The sequence below is a fragment of the Haplochromis burtoni genome, unplaced genomic scaffold, assembly GCF_018398535.1.
Source record: "Haplochromis burtoni strain Fernald_Lab_line unplaced genomic scaffold, NCSU_Asbu1 Contig_162, whole genome shotgun sequence".
NCBI classification, from domain to species: Eukaryota; Metazoa; Chordata; class Actinopteri; order Cichliformes; family Cichlidae; genus Haplochromis; species Haplochromis burtoni.
The window spans coordinates 639775-646890 of NW_024582523.1; positions in this window are offsets into that span (position 1 = coordinate 639775).

Genomic DNA, 7116 nt, shown 5'->3' on the forward strand with positions numbered 1-7116 from the left:
GGATTGTTGTCTATACCTACATGTCTGAGGCTTTAGCAACTGATTTTAAAATGACTGCCAGCAGCTTTCACAAACCACTCGCGCCCCACTGGGAAATGTCTATTCTTCCCTTATGATGAGTGAGCATACTGGTTGGCCAGGATCAACGGGCCCAACCACTGATCCATTTTCCTAACTCCTTAACCAGCTTAGTGTTTGTGGGAGTGCTAGAGTTTGTCTAACTCCAAACCTAACAAATTATTTTAGTTAATGAGGTTCAGAGGTGATGGGGTAGAATTTAAGACAAGCTACTTATTCAACCCTCTAGTCTTTAAGCTAAAGGCCCCCTGGGTGCTGCTTTGTATTTAGAAGAATGACTGAGGCATCTGTCGTCTTAATAGTTTTTATTATTAATAATATTTTTTATTATCTTCTCCTGTAAAAAACGCAGAAAACATGCTTCCTAATATACGTAACTTACAACAGGCTTCCTCTGTTAACTAGCTTGAAAAGCGGCCTGCAGTTACTTATAGAAGTCAGCTTGTCATTCTCATCCCACGTAGGAAAGAAAAAACACATTTTGAAAACCGAGGCAATTTTTTTCGTGCTCTCTCTTTTTAAGAAGCTCTAATTACTGAGACACAAAAATAATATCACCAGATATCTGGTAAAATGTGAAAGGCAATTTGGGGTAGATTCTTTTTTTCTTTCCAATTTACACATATGGGAGATTTGAAAGCAATTAAGAACACATAGAAACTCTGTAGTTATTAGAAATCCCAAGATGAGCCAGGTACAAATATTAATAATAATAATAAACAGAGATGGTGTCTAGATGTAGTTACCATGGTGATAAGTGACTGAAAATGAATAAACAATTTAGATTTTAATTGGTAAATGTAATAATTTGTGCACTGGAATTAGCCCTGATGGACCTGCTTCATATTTAAAAAAAAACACACACACACTCTGAATATATGAAAGGCTGAGAGATGCACGAAGAGTAAGAGTCATAAAAGACAACTGCCTTTGTGTGTTTTAAAACTCACGCTTGTGGTCCCCAAAGATGAGATCTGTTCTTCTCTGTCTGTATAAATGACAATTCATCAACTGACAACAATCCTGAGAGATTAAGACGCCACACTGAGTGAGCAGGGCCGAACCACCAGGAACATACAGTACAAAATCAATGGAACAGTTAAGCCTCCTATATGTCAGACAACAGGAATCAAGACAGGCCCCGGAAACCCTGCTTATATTTTGGTCTTTTTGTTATCCGTGTTGACTCAGCAAAGTGTGTGTGCGTGAGTGTTTGCATGACAATGGGAGACTGAGGAGGATTATGTGAGAATTATGTGTGTGTGTTTGAGGAAGCTGTATGGAGAATTTGTGGTTGCGTTCTTGCAGTAGTGAAAGTAAAAAGTATGTGTGTGAATAAGACTAAAGGTTTTGGATTAGTGTGTGTGTGTGTGTGTGTGTGTGTGTGTGTGTGTGTGTGTGTGTACCCCTGGCAGCTGTTTGCCCCACCCAGAGCGGTCTTGGCAGTGTCTCCTTGCAGTAACTGCTCCCACATGTCAGCACAGTCAGGGCACTCTCCTCAGGTGCCAGAGTTTCAAGTGTATGTGTGCCTGTGCGTGACTATGTGAGAGAAAGCAATAGAAAAACAAAGACTGATCTGATTCCTAGCCTGTCCGTTTTATACACTTGTGTGCTATATGAATAAAACATCAAATATTATCCGGAGAACTTCCAGGTTAGGCAAGGTACGGCTATGTTTGTGTCAGGGCCACATGGGCCAAGAGACCACTTAGTGACCATCTGGCAACCACCAGTCATGAGGGGAAAATGGGTATTTCCCCAGACAGTTGCAAGTAGTTGCTGGAGTTTGCTGGCAGTTGCTGTGAAACCAATCAATCAATTAATTGATAAAGGCTTATTCAAATATGCCTGTGCATTCTGGCACAGTTTTTAGGCGGTTTTTCTGAACGCTTGCTCACAGTTGTTAGCATGAAATTGACCACTTAGGCTACGTTCACACTGCAGGCGAAAGCGCATTTTTTTGACCCTATGTGACCCATATCTGATCATGGTATGACAGTGTGAACGGCACAAATCCGATATTTTCAAATCCGATCTGGATCACTTTTGTATGTGGTACTGAATCCGATACATATCCGATGTTTTAGAAAGCGACTGCTGTGTGAACGGTCAAGTCGCATTAAATCCGTCTTTTACATCACTGACACAAGACAGACGCCAATTATCAGCGCCGGAGAAGCGCCCGAGAAGACATCGCGAACGCTTCCTGGCCATCCAGTGTAGATGTCAGTGAAACTGTTGGGAAGACAACGTTGGAGAAACGTGAACATTTTATTTGTACTGTATAATCTGCAGATTCTGACGGAAATCTGCAACTATCCTTTGAGCACCGCTCCTCTCTAAAACAGCAATAAGGATAATTATTTGGCCATTTGTAAATAACAAAATAACTTTATAACTTAAAGCAAAACTGGGAAACGTAAAGTCAGAAACAGTCAAACAATACTGTTTGGTCTGGGTCTAAACAGAGTGCGTTGTGTGTGACGTCTTCTTTTGCGCATGCGGGCCGCTTTGAGCGTTCACACTAGAGCACGTTTGCTGTCACATTTTATTTGTAGTGTGAACAAGCAGACAAAAAAATCGGATTTGATCAAAAAATCGGAATTGAGCATTAAGACCTGCAGTGTGAATGTAACCTTAGAGATATATATTGTGTATTCTGTGCTGCAATGAAAACTTTGCTTGCTTTGGTGCTTTGTAACCTATAGTTTGCATTTAGGGCGGCTCAGTTGCAAACCTTTGCCGACTACTCGCTAAGTGGTAATGAAAAGCAAACCAAAAATGGAGACCTCTCACCTGCAAAGTAAAAATTGCATAATTTAAAATACCTCTGTTTGAGCAGTAAGGTAGAACTTTCAGTTTGAAGTTGATTTTTTCCATGTCCAATCTATGTTTCACTTTTTCAACTTTCACTACAGCTCAGAGAGTAAAGGGACAAGCATTCGCAGGCAAGCCGTCATCGTTCCCAGAAACTAGAAGCAACTGTTAGCAATCAAAAAGAGGCGCAGGCACAGGACACAGCATCGGGTGGGTTATCAAAATAAAGAAACCTGCGCAGACTAAACACTTTGATTCAGAGGTGCACCTAGTGTAGGCCTATACCCATGGTTACATTACAGTTGGATATGATTACCTCAAGACCTCAGGGTATGGTAATGTTCGGATTAGATTGGGGTAAATGTTAAATATTAATGTTACAATAAGATAACATGAGAAAGATAAGAAGTTCTTTATTTATCCCAAAAGTCGGGAAGTACCGGAAATTACCGCATATTACCTTACAATTACGATATGGTAATATAGAGTTTAATTAAAAGTAAATTTTGTTTTTATGTTTTAAAGTCTCCTTTCTGGAGGAAATGTTTGCATCAAAACAATAAATAATATGTATGAACATTGGCACAAGTCTGTCTTTGTCACTGCTGTCTGAACTACTCCGAGTCCTGTCAGTCTTTATTTATCTAGCTATACTTGCATGTGTGTAAGCCTAAGTGTGTGTTTGGGAGCATGCATATGGTAGTACAGCCCCCTGTGTGTTATTCATGACACGTTTCCATTGGCTCAAAGAAAACATTTCATCTCTAAACGTCCCTTTATCTTCTCCTGAGGTGTGTGTTCGAGTGCCTGTGTGTGTTTTTGCATAATGTGTCTTTGGTTCTGTAAGTTTTCTTGTCCCTTCAAGTAAGCATAAACGTGTGATACCTACACGCACATCACAGGCCTCACAGTCGTGGGCTTTGTCTTTCGGTGTGTGTGCTGATGAGCGTGCATGAGTCAGTGTTTGCGTGCCGATGCCTCTTCACCCTTTCATCTCATGAAGTGTTCATCGGTCTGTCCTTCATCAATCACACCATACGGCAGATCACTCATCAGCCTGGTGTCCTGCTTTAAAATGATAAGATCTCTATCCACATAATCTGTCTGTACACGCACGCACACACACAGCTGCGCACTCACGTGACGCCGACTGTGATCATAGAGAGTTTCGAAGGTATTCTTGCTAACACGGTAGGAGGCCCGCCGTTCGGCACCTACACATTATTACCCCTCCTAATAAACACACACCCTACAGCTCAATGTTAGTCACCAGTGCACACATACACAAATGTTCACTCACACACACACACACACACACACACACACAGTTTCCATGGTGACGGATAGGCAGCCATGCAGAATGAGTGCATATTCCCTTGGGACATCTCCTTTGTCCATCTTTCCATCGCTCTCCTTTAGTGATGACAAGATGTCTCCTCCGTGTCTCTCGTTTTTTTCCCCCTCTTCAGTCTCTGTTCATTATGCATAATGCATGTGTTTCGATTCATAAGCCACACTTCATATAGACAATCCAGTGAGTAACAGCAGAGGTGGTCTTTGTACCCAAACTCTTTCCTCCAGATTTGCCCATTGTATTGCTCAAAACTCTTATTCAACAAATGCAACTGAGACGTTAAGGTAGCTTGTCCTGTAACCTCGACGGTGTTGCAATAAGTGCTGCTTGAAGCAGTTTGAGTGGCAGCTCCTCATTATGAGTAACTCTAGTATGGATGGAGGGAGGGGAGGAGAGGGGGAGAGAGCGGATTGGTTGCTCTGTCAGTGGTTGTGAAAAGAGGCATTGGTTGTGTTAAAGGTGAAGACTACCCCTCAATGTCCTATGTGTCACAGCAATCAGCATATTGAGGACATAGATGGACACAGGAAAAGTTATCTTTCTTGCAAAGTCAGTATTTTGGACAACAAGTGCAATTCTCAGTGTCTCTTTTTTGAAGGGTTTGGTATAAAATATTGCGAGTGGGTACTCAGAAGATGAACATGCACAGTTGTTTGAGAGGGCATGGTGCAGCATGGTGTGAATCACCCACCAGATGTCATGTCGGAGCCTCATTTCATGTGACCATGTGACAATAAGAACTGAATTCACCAAGCAAAGGGTGAGAGAGGCAAAGGGTTATGGCTGACACCATGGGGGATGGAAGGCAGGGGAACTGGAAAACTTGGCTGAAAGGCTGAGAGGCATGGGAAGCAGATGAAGCCACTCAAGAGGGGGTCCCAGAAGTATGGAGAGCTGGCTGCAATGGTGAAAGCAATGCTGGGCAGGAGTCTGGCAATGGAGACAAAATCCCTCAGCAGACCGGCCAGGATCCTGAGCACTCCAGCTCACTCTTTGGAGCAAGCAAAACAGCGGTTGGATCTGGCTTAGAAACTAAAGAGGAGCCAGCCTCACGTCAATCAACCTTTGAACAGGCTTGGACCTGGTGACTATGAGAGATGCTGGCAGCAGCCATCCCAGCTAAAGGATAGTTATCAGCTGACCCACAAGCAGAAAACATGTTGTCAATAGTGTTCAGCAGTAAGACCTCCTTGGTGCTGGGAAGCAGTGAAGCTGAAACACCAGCAGAAAGGACCCAAATACACAGCTAATGCTAATGAGGAAGCGATAGGCAATCACAATGCAGGCAAAGACAAGTGAAAGATGCACAAGACAAATTGATTATAAAAATAAAACAGGAAGTCAAAGGAAGAAGTCACACAAAGCACACACTGGAAAACAGACGCAGCATGGGCAGGGAAACACGGGAGACATGGGGAAAAGGTCAACACTAAGAAACACAGGGCAAAAGCCAACGATTACCTTATAAAAGTTAAGTGCTAAAGCCAAAAAATACACACTGCTTGTAATATTAAAACATCTGAGCTCTGTAATTCTGAGAAGCCACAACAAAACAGCAGCCACCACCACAGTCCCCTGTACACACACGAGACCGACTTGTTTTCCCCCATGAGCACAATACGTTAAAAGCATCATCATAGCCAGGTGGCTTCAGCTCTGTCATCTGGTATATATTTAACATCCTCTAGGTGTTAATTTAAAACAGTTTCTTATGGGTTTTGATATTCAAAGTGTGTGTATGCTGTTTTTCTTGGACCTCTCTTCACTGTCAACAGAGATGTTTTATTGAAACAGTGTAACAAACTTACTCATCAGAGCAAAACGCAGTTATTTAAATGCTCAGGCAAACCATATGCGCCATGTGTGCAAATGAAAAACCATTGGTGCAGAAATAAATGAGTCTCTGCCTCTGTCATTTTTAGACACTTGAATACTCTGAGGCACTACACGATTCTTAGACACTTAATTCAAACCTTAAACATAAAAGCACGTGTTGCATTTTTTCTCCACATCTAAGCTCAACATGGCATCATTGCACATCCTGTTAACTAGATAACAATGACAATGATAGAAAAGAACTTTTCTAACCTAAAAAACATAAATCTTGACAATAAACTGACATGAGTGACATTACTTATTAAATATTTTCATCACTTTTATCTTCGACAACTAAAATAGCCATAGTTTGATTCTCTATGATTGAAGTTGGGGTTGTCAAATATTTGAAAACTATTCATATTGTTCGATATTCATTATTCAAATTCAATAAATAAAGTATGAGTTCGCAAAGAAAATTTACAAAAATTGTGACATGGCAAACTGAGCCCAAAAGATTAAAATATTCTATAAATCAAGACTTACCTTCATAATAAGACATTTTAATGCAGCTAATATCATTTGGTGTCAATTTTCAGCATGACAGATTCATGTAAACAGGCACATTTTAAATCAAACTATTAGTTTTCAAACACGGAAGTAAAGTAGTCTGGTTTCTGAACCTAGAGCTTCAATCACAGAGGCCTAGACTGGTCACCACCCCATGGCAACCTCCAGTTGCTAAGGGAAAATTTCTATTTCCTGACCAGTTGACAAGTGTTTGTTGGAAGTTGTTGGCTGGTAAAAATCAGTTGTAAACAGGGTGCTGCACCAAAAACCTCTTTGTAATTGCTGTGGTTGCTAAAAGATTGCTGCGCTGCTTTGAGAAAAGTTGACAAGTGTTTGCAAACAAGTTGGTGTCAACTGGAAGGAGGTTTTCAGTCCTGCACCGTATACCTCATTGCAACCAATTTCAACCGGTCACCACCAGCGACCATTCAACCAGCTGGTCAGACACATTTTTTACTCATGATCAATGGTTGCTAGATGAT